Source organism: Chiloscyllium punctatum, chromosome 34 (genome assembly GCF_047496795.1).
Source record: "Chiloscyllium punctatum isolate Juve2018m chromosome 34, sChiPun1.3, whole genome shotgun sequence".
Classification (NCBI taxonomy): Eukaryota; Metazoa; Chordata; class Chondrichthyes; order Orectolobiformes; family Hemiscylliidae; genus Chiloscyllium; species Chiloscyllium punctatum.
In genome coordinates, this window is record NC_092772.1 from 38,230,461 (window position 1) to 38,246,830 (window position 16,370).

At 45.1% G+C, this 16,370-nt stretch overlaps 1 protein-coding gene across 1 annotated transcript in view; it reads right to left on the reverse strand.

Annotated features, from left to right (window-relative positions):
* The window catches only part of LOC140458716 (uncharacterized), a 131,520-nt gene that overhangs the window by 83,970 nt on the left and 31,180 nt on the right, over positions 1-16,370 (reverse strand). The window lies entirely within an intron of this gene.

The window sequence follows — 16,370 nt, forward strand, 5'->3', positions numbered from 1 at the left end:
CGCATGCACACACAGACACACACACTCACACACACACACACATATCCACAGATACATACACACACACATACCCACCCACACACAAACACAGATACAAACACACAAATACACACACACCCACACACAGATTTACACACAGACACACACACCCACACACAGATACACACACAGACACACATACACACACAGCTACACACACCCACACAAACACACAGATATACACACATACTCACACGCACACAGATACACACACACAGATACAACACACAGAGATACACACACGCAGCTACACACACAAATACACAAACACAGAGATACACACACACAGATACACACACGGATATACACACCCACACACAGCTACACATAAACACACACACAGATACAGACACACCCACCCAAACACACAGATACATACACACAGACACACACTCATACATTTACGCACACAGACACACACAGAGACACACACATACACACGCACAGAGACACACACGCACATACACAGAGAGATACACACACACACAGATAGACACACACACAGATACACACACACAGAGATACACACACAGACACACACACACAGATACACACACAGACACGCACATGCAGATTTACACCCACACACACAAACATAAACACACACCCACATACACAGATACACCCACCCACACACAGACACACACACAGACACACACACACAGACACATGCACTCACACACACAGTTATACACCGATGCACACACAGACACATGCACAGATACAATACACACATACACACGCACATACACACACACACATACAGATATACACAGAGGCACAAACACAGATACACACATGCAGACACACACACACACAGATACACACTTACACAGACAGACACACATATAAACACACAGACACGCACACACACAGCTCCACACCAACAGACACACATTAGATACAACACACAGATACACGCACAGATACACACACACACATACATACACACAGACGCACACACAGACACATACACACACACATACAGAGATACACACACAGACACATACACACACACATACAGAGATACACACACAGAGAGATACACACACAGACACGTGCAGATACACACACACAGCAACATGCACACAAATACACACGCAAACATACACCACACACACAGATTGACACACATATACAGACACACATACACTCACACACAGATGCACACAGACACACATACACTCACACACAGGCACACACACACACAGTCTCTCTCACACACACCCTGACCTCCCTCTGCTGCTAAGTGTTGATGAAGCACACAGACATACAGAATACTGACGAGTTTAACAAATAATGAGTTCATAAAATGTTTAAAGTGAAATCCAAATTTACTTTAATCAATGTAAGAAAAAAAACCCCATTCTGCACAGCTCAGAGTTAGGAACGTACAGAGCAGGGGGCAGTCTCAGCTCTCAGGTGAGGTACACTAGCTGTTACTCACCGAGTGTAAGCATTGACTGACCAAAGGATGTGTTGCTTTGAATTGTGGAACTCGTGAATTGTTGGATCAGCTGGAGGTTACAGTTCAGCTGTTCTGTTTGTTCAGGGTTTATTGGGATGGTGTCAGTTGGTCCCTCCTACAATGGTTCAAAGACTGTCCATTAGTTTTTGTAGATATTTTCTTCCCAACATTATTATACACCTTTGGAGAACTTGTCCTCGAGTCTCCTAGCTCAGAGGTATGGACCACCACTGCTGGTCTCACCCAGACTGTCCAAGCTGGATGTGTCTGTCCCTGATCACTGATTGGTGGAGTTGGTTATTAATGCACCGGGCATTAAACAAAGTGAACATTGGACTGACAAAGCTGACCTTGCTGGTTTCAGTGTCCTTTCCAAACGACTGAAAACCACATTGCAGAGAGTGCGGCCATCAGACTGAGAGGGAGGAAATTCGAATTCCATTATGTAGTTTACATTCACACAAATGCTGACTGTTCAATTAACACGAAAATATTGGGAATGCTCAAGATTGAGTGTAGAACTGGAAAATGCTGGCAGCACAGAGGTTCTCAGGCAGGAGCTGTGCAGGGAGAAGCTGAGTTCATGTTCCTCATCAAATGTGATCCCTGTTCAAAGTGAAATTTAATCTCCAATTCCTTCCCCACTGGTTTGCACAACTTGCTTCTCTTGGTCCAGCGTCTTCAGTTCTTTTCTTTTCCTTCCATGAATTACTTCCCTCTGTCCAATCTCAGTGTGAGGGAAAGCTGCATTGTCTGGGCAAAAGGATTAATCTCCAATGAAATCACCAGCCTGGTCACAATCACTGTGAATACTCGAAGACTTGTCTCTTGTTCTCTAAATGAGTTGAAACCTGTTGCTGTTGGAGAATCTCAACAGAAAAGAATTGTATCGAGGCTTTTTACAACACACAATCCTACAGCAACAATTTTCCTGTGTTCATTCTGTTCCAGTGCGGAAATAGCGAAGCAGCCTCAAGGACAGGAGGCAGACAGAAAGCAAGCACACAGCGTGCAGGAAGGTGAACAGAATATTGGCCCTTACTTTCAGAAGCTTGGAGTATAAGAACATGGAAATCATCCTGTAACTGTGAAAGGTGCTGCTGAGATCCTGTCTGGAGCACTGTGGGCAGTTTCGGTCCCCTTATTTCAGGAAAGTTGTGATTTCTTTGGAGGTAATTCAGAGATTGTTTTTTTTGGCTAATTCCTGATATGGAGAGAAATGTTATAAACAGGAGTTGGGAGGTCATGTTGCGGCTGTACAGGACATTGGTTAGGCCACTGTTGGAATATTGCGTGCAATCCTGGTCTCCTTCCTATCGGAAAGGTGTTGTGAAACTCGAAAGGGTTCAGAAAAGATTTACAAGGATGTTGCCAGGGTTGGAGGATTTGAGCTACAAGGAGAGGCTGTACAGGCTGGGGCTGTTTTGCCTGGAGCATCGGAGGCTGAGGGGTGATCTTATAGAGGTTTATAAAATCATGAGGGGCATGGATTGGGTAAATAGACAGGGTCTTTTCCCTGGGGTGGGGGAGTCCAGAACTAGGGGGCATAGATTTAGGGTGAGAGGGGAGAGATATGAAAGAGACCCAAGGGGCAACGTTTTTACACAGAGGGTGTGGAATGAGGAAGTTGTGGAGGCTGGTACAATTGCAACATTTAACAGGCATTTGGATGGGTATATGAATAGGAAGGGTTTGGAGGGATACGGGCCGAGTGCTGGCAGGTGGGACTAGATTGGGTTGGGATATCTAGTCGGCATGGACGGGTTGGACTGAAGGGTCTGTTTCCGTGCTGTACTCCTCTATGACTCTATGACTCTACTACGACATAGAATACCTCTCAGTTGATGCCACCAGGGGAAGTTCCACAAGCTGTTCCAAAGTGGAGATCCTGTTTTGTGGTTGAAAATACATTTTCAAAGAGTGGTCAGATGTGTATTCTGATTGCAGACCTTAACAAGTCGAGTAAATGGATATTTGATTCCATTGATTAAGTCCTCTCGGAATTTAGTCTGTGTTAGAGCGTAAATGCAGGTGTTGGTGCATGAATTTAGAAGCCCTAACATGAATCCAATTTCTTGGAAGACAAACGTTGGAGTATTTAAAGTCTTGTCTTCATAATTATAATTTACCTCTTGAAAGCTGAAACGGCGTATGACATGTGTCATCCAGAACAATATGAAATTAGCGGACAACGCAAAGAGCAAGATGATGGATTTTCTCCGGTTTACCACCTCTGGATCAGTATTATTCCCTCCATTTGCATGGATCTGGAGCCGTGAGCGGACGCGATTGGCTGCTATAACGTGCCTAATAGTCAGAGCATTGAATATCAAAATCAATGCAATTGGGAGCAAAGGTATAAATGTGGTGTCTATCCAGACATACACTTTCCAAAATAACGATGTATAGTAGTCTGGTACTGTCATGCAAAACCACGGCACATTGTCAATAATAATTGCAAGAACAAATACAAAATACCAAGTAATTAACCGCAAACAACCCACCGCACTCACCGTTGCTATAACGACAAAAGCAGTTCTCTCGTGACAATATCTTGCGCTTAGTTTCTGGCAACAGATCAGTACAAACCGATCAAATGTGAAAGCAACTGTGAACCAAACTGAACCGTCCAGAGCTGCAAGAAACAGAACGGTTCTCAACGCACAGACAGGAGTGATGGACAAGAAAGTAACCGGGAAATGCAGAACATTAACTCGGTCCAGTAAGATATTAAGGATGACAAGAAGCAGATCTGCAAAAGTCATTGCCAACAAATAGCGAGTGACGCATTTGGAGAGCCCACAATTGCCTCGAATCAGGATCACAATTGCCACGGAGTTAACTGGATGAAAAATAAAGAAAGGGAGACCTTTTTCATTATCGGAGTCATAGTAATGACGTTCGCTTAACATAGAAACTGTACAGTGTCGAAGCAGGCACCTACCCTGTTGCATTTCCCCCGAATAATGCAGCTCATTTACACATCCCTGGACACAATGGGTAATTTTGCACGCCCAATTCACCATTCACACATACATGGCTAGAATGTGCAACTTCCTTACAGACAGTCACCTGAGGGTGTAATTGAAGCCGGATCTCTGACATTGTGAGGCAGCAGTGCTAACCACTGAGCCACCGTGCATGTCTGCTAACTCACAACAATTACCTCAGATTAATATATTAACTCAATTACAGTAGATGTGGTGAAAAATTACAAGTTCCCTTCAAGCCACTCACCTTCCTGGCTTGGAAACACATCACTGTTCCTTCAGTTTTTGCTGGATCATTTAAAAGACTTACCAATGATACCAACAGCTGCAAGAATTGGGTAGTAAATGCGCACTGCCTGTAAGATGGCTGAGTATTTCATTCTGTCCCAGCCACGTCTGGCTGTTCCTGGGGAGGCAATGATCTGTCCACCTAAATAGAGTAATATTGTCAACACAAGTTCATGTTATTTGGAAGCTGACGTTCTGGTGAGAATATAAAGCTGGTTGAATCACTAATTACATTAGTTTCAGTGATCTGAACAAGCAGCAAATGAACTATTTTCCTCTGAGGATTATTACACAATAGAATCTATTTTGAAGAACGAACTGTCACTAATTTCCAGGGAATTAGATTTCCTTTATTGTCATGTGTACTCAAGTACATGAGGACAGTGGAAAGTGTACAAGGCCACCGTTCCGGAGACAGTCTTAGGTAGAAATGGACAGAGGCCCATAATCTTCGGGACAAAGCAGAGAAGTAAAGAACCAAAGTTCAAACATAAACCTTACAATTCCTCTTTGTATTGTGCGACGATGCTGCTCCTTTAACAAGGTTAGTTGGCTCTTGTTTTGGTTTGAGAGAGGTCGTAAAGGCAGAGGTTTCAATATGTGTCGAAAATCTACTTGGAAAGGCATTTAAGTTCCCTTTGGTCCCTTTTATATCTTTCCCCTCTCACCCTAAACCTCTGCCCTCTAGTTCTGGACTCCCCCACCCCTGGGAAATAACCTTGTCTATTTACCCTATCCATACCCCTCATGATTTTATCAACCTCTGTAAGATCACCCCTCAGCCTCCAACACTCCAGCGAAAACAGTCCCAGCCTATTCAGCATCTCCCTATAGCTCAAATCCTCCAACCCTGGCAACATCCTTGTAAATCTTTTCTGAACCCTTTCAAGTTCCACAACATCCTTCCTTTGAGCAGAGAACACAACATTCCAAAAGGGGCCGAATCAATGTCCTGAACAATCACAACCTGTTATCCCAAATCCCATGCTCAATACTCTGACCAATAATGGGAATCGTACCAAACACCTTCTTCACTATCCTATCTACCTGTGAATCCAATTTCAAGGAGTTATGAACCTGCACTCCAAGGTCTCTTTGTACAGCAACACTCCCTAGGACCTTACCATTAAGTGTATAAATCGTGCCCTGATTTGCCTTTCCAAAATGCAGCACCTCACATTGATCTAAATTAAAGTTCATCTGCCACACCTCGGCCCATTGGCTCATCTGATCAAGATCCCATTGTACCCTGAGACAACCTTTGTCACTCCCCACTACACCTCCAATTTTGGTGTCATCTGCAAGCTTACAAACCATACCTCGACTGTTCATATCCAATCTATTTATATACATGACAAACGCAGTGGACCCAGCCCCCATCCCAGTGGCACACCATTGGTCACTGGCGTTCAGTCTGAAAGGCTACCCTCCACCACCACCTTCCGTCTCCTACCTTCAAGTCAGTTCGGAGTCCAAATGGCTAATTGTCCGTGTCATTTTCCTGAAGGTGCCATTCTAGGAAGGAGTTGGGAATCAGAGCGACATATCTGAGAGGGGGGCAGTTGTAGATGGGGCAGTGACAGGATATGGTGAATCTATCGGGAAGGTTTCTCACCTGATGGAATAAAGGGATTGGTTAAAGTGTGTCTGCTTGAACACAAGCAGTGTCTGAAATAAGAGTGATGAACTTGGGGCTTGGGGCTATGATGTTGTGGTCATAACGGAGACGTGGGTTTCACACGGGCAGGAATGAAGTTCCAGGGTTTAGAACATTTAAAAAGAACAAGGAGGGTAGAAGAAGAGGAGGTGGTGTAGCATTGCGAATCAGAGAGTGCATCACAGCTACAGAAACACAGGTTGGTGAGAAAGGTTTGTCTACTGAGTCAGTATGGGTGGAAGTTAGGAACAGCAAGGGAGCAGCCACCTCATTGGAGGCTTTCTACAGACCCTCTAATAGCAGTAGAGAGATTGAAGAACTCATAGGCTGACAGATTTTGGAAAAATGTAGATGTAGCAGGGTTGTTGTTATGGGTGACTTCAACTTTCCCAATATTGACTGGAACCTCCTTAGTGCCGATGGTTTGGATGGAGCTGTTTTTGTCAGGTGTGTTCAGGAGGGTTTCCTTACTCAGACTGCAGACAAATGCGAAGTGATGCGTTTTGGAAGGTCAAACTCGAATGCTGAATATAGGATTCAAGTCAGGATTCTTGGCAGTGTGGAGGAACAGAGAGATTTTGGTGTTCAAGTACATAGATCCCTCAAAGTTGCCACCCAAGTAGATAGGGTTGTTAAGAAAGCACATGGTGTTTTGGCTTTCATTACCAAGGGGATCGAGTTTAAGAGCTGTGAGGTTTTGCTGCAGCTCTACAAGTCCCTGGTGAGACCACACTTGGAATACTGTGTCCAGTTCTGGTTGCCTGACTATAGGAAAAATACAGAGGTTTTGGAGAGGGTACAAAGAAGGCTTACCAGGATGCTGCCTGGACTGGAGGGATTGTCTTATGAAGAGAGGTTGAATAAGCTCAGACTTTTCTCTCTGGAGAGAAGGAGGAAGAGAGGAGACCTGATCGAGGTGTACAAGGTAATGAGAGGCATGGATAGAGTCAGTACCCAGAGACTTTTCCCCAGGGTAGGATTGACTGGTATGAGGGGTCATAGCTTTATGATATTAGGGGAAAGGTATAGAGGGGACGTCAGAGGTAGCTAGGTTCTTTACGCAGAGAGTTGTGAGTGTATGGAGTGCGTTGCCAGCGGTGGTGGTGGAAGCAGAGTCATTTAAGCGACTACTGGACATGGAGAGCAGTGAGTTGAGGGGTGCGTAGGTTAAGTTACTATATTTTACATTCGGATTAAATCTCAGCACAATATCGTGGGCCAAAAGGCCTGTTCTGTGCTGGACCTTGCGATGTTTTATGTTCTTATTCCATTACGGAGTACCAAGGCAAATAGGGTGTGAGAGGAGTTAGTAACTTTCCTCCCACGGTATGGGATACCCAGAAAGATTCAGTCAGAGCAAGGGTCTAATTTTCCCGCTCGGCTGTTTAAGAACGTCCCGGATAGTTTAGACATCCAGCTCTTTAAATCCAGTGGGTACCATCCTGAATCCCAGGGAGTTTTAGAAAGGTGAGATCAGACCCTGAAGACCATGTTAAGAACGTCCTGTTAGGATGACCCGAATGATTGGGATAAAGGTTTCCCATTCGTATTGTTTGCCATTAGAGATGCCCCAAATGAATCGACTCAGTTCATTCCCTTTGAGATAATATTCAGGCATGAAGGGAGAGGCCCTTTGGAATGAATTAAAGAGAAATTAACTGGCCCAAAGTCAGAGAGCTCCCATTTGGATGATGTATCTGAGGTCAGGGAGAGATTATATTGGGTCGGTGAGTTAGCGAGACAGTGAAGGGACACAGCATAGAATGAAGCAGGTGGCAGATAAGAACTCTCAGACTCAGGCGTTTTCCCGAGAGGGAGGGTGACATATTAGTGTTGTTCCCAGGGGTAGGAGATCCCTTCAAAGCCTGGTTTAGTGGTCCCTCACATTTTGAGAAAAAGTTGAGTCAGGAAAACTCTCTGGTAAAGATGCCGGATAGAAAAATAACAGTGTCGGGGATATTGTGTGAATATGACTATAATAGAGACTGGGGGCGGCACGGTGGCTCAGTGGTTAGCACGGCTGCCTCACAGCGCCAGGGGCAAGGGTTCGATTCCCGCCTCGGGCGACTGTCTGTGTGGAGTTTGCACATTCTGCCTGTGACTGCGTGGGTTTCCTCCGGGTACTCCAGTTTCCTCCCACAGTCCAAAGATGAGCAGGTCAGGTAAATTGGCCATGCTAAATTGTCCCATAGTGTTAGGTGCATTAGTCAGGGGTAAATATAGGTGAGGAGAATGGGTCTGGGTGGGTTACTCTTCAGAGGGTTGGTATGAACTTGTTGGGCTGAAGGGCCTGTTTCCATACTGTAGGGAATCTAATCTAATCTCTAGAACTGGAGAAACAGATATTAATTACTGCCCCACAGAGTGAGGAATCAAATCTAGATTTCGTGGAGTTTGATGTGTCTCAAAATACGTTAAACAATGAGGAAATCCTTGAGGAGTGGGATAGGTTAGTGAGCTAACTGTCTCAGGAGCAAAGAACCCAGCTGAAAGGTTTGTTACAGCAATATGAGGGCATATGCAGGAATAAGATGGGGAGGACTAATACTATTGTGCATGAGCTGGAAGGAGGGAATGCTGTTCCAATAAAACAACACCCCTACAGACTTAACCCTCTCAAAGCCACACAGGTCCAGAAGGAAGTGGATATGATGCTCAATGAAGATACCATCGAACTGCGTCAGAGTGAGTGGGGTTCGCCGATCGTGTGCGTTCCCAAACCTTACAGGGCTCAGCCATTTTCTGTGGACTATCGGAAGGTCAATGCCAGAACAAAATCAGACTCAGACCCAATCCCAAGTCTGGAGGACAGTATAGAGATAGTTGGACAAGCCAGTTACATCACCAGGTTGAACTGACTGCCTGGTTACTCGCAGGTACCTTTATCTGAGAAAGTGAAAGATGTTTCTGTGTTTGTAACCCCAAATGGGTGATATCAATTCAAAGTGATGCCCTTTGGAATGAAGAGCGCACCAGCCACATTCCAAAGACTCACGAACAGACTTGTAGCTGGGTTAACAAACTGTACAGTCTCTCTGGATGATGTCGTGATCTTTAGTGAGTGATGGAAAGACCACATGGTCCAGTTGGCAGGGCTCTTTGAACAATTATGGAAAGCCAAACTGGTAATAAACTTAAAGAAAGCAGAATTTGCGAAGATGGGGGGACATTCTTGGGACATAACGTCGGTCATGGAAGGTTGACCCCAAGGAACGCAAAGACGAGGCCATCGAGGAATGTCCATGACCAACTTCGAAGAAAGAGGTGCTCTGATTTTTGGGACTAAACAGAATCTTCCGGAAATTTATTCCCAACCTCAGCAGCGTAGTGGCACCGCGAACAGAGTTAGTGAAGAGGAACCCAACATGTTGGTGGACAGAACAATGCCAGGAGGCACCTGACAGTTTTCCAACAGGATTAACCACCACACCAGGTTTAGAGACACGAAATGGTTTGAAACCCTTCAAAGTTGCCATCGATGCTCGCGATATCGGAGTTGGAGCTGTTCTACTACAGGAGGATGATGGTGGAATTGAACGGCCAATTGGCGAATTTACAAAGAAACTCAACACCCACCAGAGAAAATACTCCACCGTTGAAAAGGAATGATTGAGTTTGGTACCGGCCTTACAACAGTTTAATGTTTATGTGATGGGCAGTGTGGACAGTTGTGTACATGGAACACAATCCTCTTACATTCTGAGAATGATTTAAAGACAAGAATCTGCGACTATTTCATTGGAATCATACATGTCGCGGGTCATAAAAATGTGAGAGCAGATGCATTATTGTGGATTTAAAGGAATTAATTTAGATTAATGACCAATGTATTTCAGTGTAATGGGGTTAAGACTGAGAAAAACAAAAATGAAGCCATCTTTTCATTATGGTTGTTCGATATTTTCTGAAAGGGGGGAGGTGTCATGAAGTTGAAGGTGTGTACTGTCCCTTTAAGAGAGAGAAAATGCTGATCTGTACTGAGAGCTGAAAATCTCCTGTGTATATGACCAGCTAGCAGTCTCAGAGTGCACTGGGAAATGGGAAATATGTCACATCTGGCTGTGACATAGATACCTGAGTTGGTTGCAGTTTTGACAACAATTCGAATTTGGCCAATCAGTTTAACTTATTCCCCAGGATACTAAAACCCAATCAAGTTTGAATTTATTGTTTTGCCAACATTGAACCAATGAGACATAGAGCATAGAACATGCCAGCACAGTACAGGCCCTTCAGCCCTCAATGTTGCACCGATCTGTGGAACCAATCTGAAGCCCGTCTAACCTACACTATTCCATTCTAATCCATATGTTTATCCAATCACCATTTAAAAGTCCTTAAAGTCGGCAAGTCTACTCCTGTTGCAGGGAGTGCGTTCCACGTCCCTCCTACTCTCTGAGTAAAGAAACTACCTCTGACATCTGTCCTGTATCTATCACCCTGCAATTTAAAGCTATGTCCCCTCGTGTTAGCCATCACCAGCTGAGGAAAAAAGCTCTCCCTCTCCACCCTATCTAACCCTCTGATTGTCTTATAGACCTCAATTAAGTTGCCTTGCAACCTTCTTCTCTCCAACGAATTTGCAATGACACTAAGGTCAGTGGAGTTGTGGATAGTGCTGAAGGATATTCCAGGTTACAGAGGGACAGAGCTAAGCATTTCCTCATAAGACCTTTCATCCACACCAGGCAACATCCTAGTAAATCTCCTCTGAGCCCTTCCAAATCTTCCACATCCTTCCTATAATGCGGTGACCAGAACTGTACACAATTCTCCAAATGTGGCCACATCAGGGTTTTGTGCAGCTGCAGCATGACCTTGTGGCTCCGAAACTCAATCCCTCTCCCAATAAAAGTTAACACACCGAATGCATTCTTAACAAACTTATCAACCTGGGTTACAACTTTCAGAAATCTATGTGCAAGATTTCTCTGCTCATCAACACGACCAAGAATCTTACCATGAGCCCAGTACTCTGCTTTCCTGTTGCGCCTTCTAAATTGAATCACCTCACACTTTTCCACATTAAACTCCATTTGCCACCTCTCCGCCTAGCTCTGCAGCTTATCTATGTCCCTCTGTAACCTGTAATCCCTAATCAACTTGCTCCACTCAAGGTGATTATAAATCTTATCTCCTTTAACCTTTTAACACTAACACATTAACACTTTACCCACAATTGAAGTAAGGTTCACTGGTCTATAATTATCAGGGCTTTCTCTAATCCCCTTCTTAAACAAGGGGACAACATTTGGTATCCTCCATTCTTCTGGCACTATTCCTGTAGACAGTGACAACATTAAGATCAAAGCCAAAGGCTCGGTAATCTCCTCCCTGGCTTCCCAGAGAATCCGAGGATAAATTCCATCCGGCCCAGGGGATGTATCTATTTTCAAACTTTCCTGAATTTCTAACACTTCCTCCTTGTGAACCTCAATCCTGTCTGATCCAGTCGCCTGTATCTCAGTATTCTCCTCAACAACATTGTCTTTTGCCAGTGTGAATACTGATGAGAAATATTTGTTTAGCGCTTCCCCGGTCTCCTCAGACTCCACACACAACTTCCCACTCCTGTCCTTGATTGACCCTAATCTTACTCTAGTCATTCTTTTATTCCTGATACACCTGTCGAAAGCTTTAGGGTTTTCCTTGATCCTATCTGCCAATGACTTCTCATGTCCCCTCCTGGCTCTTCTTAGCCCTGTCTTCAGCTCCTTCCTGGCTAACGTGTAAGTCTCAAGAGCGCTAACTGAGCCTTCATATCTCATTCTAACATAAGCCTCCATCTTCCTCTTGACAAGAGATTCAACTTCCTTCATAAACCACGGCTCCCTCACTTGACCACTTCCTCCCTGCCTGACAGGTACATACTTATCAAGGCCACGCAGTAGCTGGTCCTTGAATAACATTCCAATTGTGCCCATCCCCTGCAGTTTCCTTCCCCACCCTATGCATCCTAAATCCTGTCTTACCCCATTATAATTGCCCTTCCCCCAGCTATAACTCTTGTCCTGTGGTACATATCTATTCCTTTCCGTCACTAAAGTAAACATAGTCAAATTGTAGTCACATAACTCCTGTGTCTCTCAAAATTATAACTCCTTGCCCTCCTCCCCCTGACCTTTCTGAGTGAACTTTACCCACAGGGGTGAATGCTTTATACAGATTAGGCACTAACTCCATTCCCAGTCCCTGCCTGAGCTGTGTACTCTCCTGCAGCTCCTCGGCTCTTCTTGGGGTCTCCTTTAGTACTTTCACTAATGTCACTGGCTTCGCTTCTTTTCCCACACCTTTTCCCACGAAAGGTCTGTCATTCCTCTGTCTTTCTAAACCTTTTAGGGAACTTACAAAGAATCTTCAAACCCCAGAACCTCTTCCACAATCTTAAGAGCCATTTCCCTCACTTTTAATTTAACCAACCACAAGGAACCAAAATTAAACAAATTTTCTCACTAAGATTAAAGTTCTCGGAGATTAATTCACAAGTGTTTAAATCTGCTGGGCCCTTTTATACCAAATCTATTCAAATCCCTCACTTAATCTGTCTAAACCTGTCCATATCTATCCTAATCTCAGACACGAGCCCCTAAACTGTTCTGACACAGCGGTGAGCCCCTCTGTTAAATAAACCCAGAAAAGCCTTGCCTTGGAATCTGTTACAATTCGAGTAACAGAGGACTTCCAAATTCCACTATTTTAAGAAAATTTATTTTCTTACTGTAACAAAAATAATTCACAAATACAAACATCAAGTCATCTAGAATCCCAACAATGTGAAAATAGTCCATTCAGCCCAATATGCACACCAACCCTCCAAAGAATAAACCGGTGCCATTCCCCGAACATATCTTTACACCCTGGGCATTATGGGACAATTTAGTTTGGCCAACCCACCCTAATCTGCACATCCCTTGGGCACTATGGGACAATTTCCCATGGCCAATCCACCCTAATCTTCACATCTTTGGGCACTATGGGACAATTTAGCACAGCCAATCCACCCTAATCTGCACATTCCTGGGCACTATGGGACAATTTAGCACGGCCAATCCATCCTAATCTGCACATCCCTGCACACGATGGGACAATTTAGCATGGGAAATCCAACCAAACCTACACATCCCTGGGCACTTTGGGACAATTTAGCTTGGTCAATCCACCCTAACATGCACATCCTGGTCAGTATGGGACAATTTAGCATGGCCAATCCACCCTAACCTGCACATCCCTGGGCACTTTGGGACAATTTAGCATGGCCAATCCACCCTAACCTGCACATTCATGGACACTCTGGGAAAATTTAGCATGGCCAAGCATCCTAACCTGCACATCCATGGAAAAAATGGGACAATTTAGCAAGATCAATCCCCCCGAACCTGCACACCCCTGGACTCTATGAGACAATTTAGCATGGCCAATCCACCCTAACCTGCACATCCATGGGCACTATGGGTCAATTTAGCATGGCCAATCCACCCTAACCTACACATCCCTGGGCACTATGGGACAATTTAGCATGGCCAATCCACCCTAACCTGCACATCCCTGGGCACTATGGGTCAATTTAGCATGGCCAATCCACCCTAACCTGCACATCCCTGGACACTATGGGACAATTTAGCATGGCCAATCCACCCTGACCTGCACAGCCCTGCCACACATGGTACAGAGTGTTCTCGCTCAATGGATAAAGAACTGGTTGAGCAACAGGAGACAGAGAGTAGTAGTTGAAGGGAGGTTCTCGAAATGGAGAAAGGTGACTAGTGGTGTTCCACAGGGGTCAGTGCGGGGGTCACAGTTGTTAGTGATGTACATAAATGATCTGGAAGAGGGCATTGTTGGTCTGATCAGTAAGTTTACAGATGACACGAAGATTGGTGGAGTAGCAGAAAGCATTGGGGATCGTCAGAGAATACAGGAGAATATAGATGGACTGGAGAGTTGGGCGGAGCAGTGGCAGATGGAGTTCAATCCAGGCAAATGTGAGGTGATGCATTTTGGGAAGTCTAATTCTAACGCAAACTATCCTGTAAATGGAAGAGCCTTGGGAAAAGTTGCTGAGCAGAGAGATCTGGGAATTCAGGTCCATTGTACCCTGAAGGTGGCTGCACAGGTGGGTAGAGAGGTCAAGAAGGCATATGGTTATGATTGCCTCCATCGGACGGGGTATTGAGTATAAGAGCTGGCAGGTTGTGTTAAAATTGTACGAGACTTTGGTTTGGTCGCATTTAGAATACTGTGTACAGTTATGGTCACCTCATTACCCAAAGGATGTGGACGCTTTGGAGAGGGTGCAGAGAAGGTTTATGGGGATGTTGCCTGGTATGGAAGGTGCTCGCTATGAAGGGAGGTTGAGTAGGTTGGGTTTGTTTTCATTAGACAAAAAGAGATTGAGGGGGGACCTGATTGAGGTTTACAAAATCATGAAGGGTATAGACAGGGTGGATAGAGACAAGCTTTTTTCCAGGGTGATGGATTCAATAACGAGAAGCCACGCTTTCAAGGTGAGAAGTGAAAAGTTTAAGGGGGATACGTGCAGTAAGTACTTCACACACAGAGGGTGGTGGGTGTTTGGAGCGCGCTGCCAGCAGAGGTGGTAGAGGCAGGTACAGTAGATTCATTTAAGATGCATCTGGACAGATGCATGGGTAGGTGGGGAGCAGAGGGATACAGATCCTTATGAATTGGGTGATAGGTTTAGACAGTGGATTTGGATGGCACAGGCTTGGAGGGCCGAAGGGCTTGTTCCTGGGCTGTAAATTCTCTTTGTTCTTTGTTCTTCCTGTTGACTAGATGTTCCACATCCCTTTGTCACCCAAGGTTCCTTCACCCTCCCATCCCTTCCTTGCCTCAGTGGGACAAACCTATCCAGCACTCTCAGCAAGTGCTCTCTCAACAACCTCCACATTTCTGTCGTGCACCTCCCTGAGAATATCTGCTCCCAGTCTTCCTGTCTAATCGCGTTCTAATTCCCCCCAATTAAATACTTTCCCATACTGTCTGCTCCTATCTCTCTCCATGACTGTAGTAAAGGTCAGGGAGTTGTGATCACTATCACCGAAATGCTCTCCCACCGAGAGATCTGACAGATGGCCTAGTTCATTGCCAAGCACCAAATCCAAGATGGCCTCCCCTCTAGTCAGCCAATCTACATGTTGCATCAGGAACCCTTCCTGGACACACCTGACAAAAACTACTCCATCCAAACTAACTAAGGAGGTTCCAATCAACATGAGGGAAGTTAAAGTCACCCATGACAACAACCTTGTTACTTCTGCACCTTTCCAAAATCTGCCTCCCAATCTGCTCCATCATGTCTCTATTGCTATTGGGGGTCTTGTAGAAACCTCCCAATAAAGTGACTGCTCCTTTCTTGTTCCTGACTTCCACCCAGACTGACTCTGCAGACAAACCCTCCTCGATGACTTCCCTTTCTGCAGCTGTAGTACTGTCCCTGATTAGCAATGCCACACCCCCCCCCACCCACCTCCTTTACCTCCCTCCCCTATTCCTTTGTAAACATCTAAACATTGGAACATCCAACAGCCATTCCTGCCCCTGTGATATCCCAGTCTCCGTAATGGCCGCAACATTGTACCTCCAAGGACTGATCCATGCTCCAAGTTATTCCTTATTCCTGACAATTGTTGTGTTAAGATAGATGCACTTCACCCCATCACACTGACTGCAACTTTGCTCTATCAACTGTCTCTCCATCCTCACAGACTCTCTGCACACTAATTCTGCCTGTTCACCAGCTACCCCATCCTCTGATCCATAGCTCCGGTTCCCACCCGCCCTGCCAAACTGGTTTGAACCCTCCCACAAAGAGCTTCTCCTACCCAGCATATTGAGCCCCCCCCCCCCCCCCCCCAGTTCACGTACAACCCATACTCCTTGTACAGGTCCCACCTACCCCAGAAGGTAT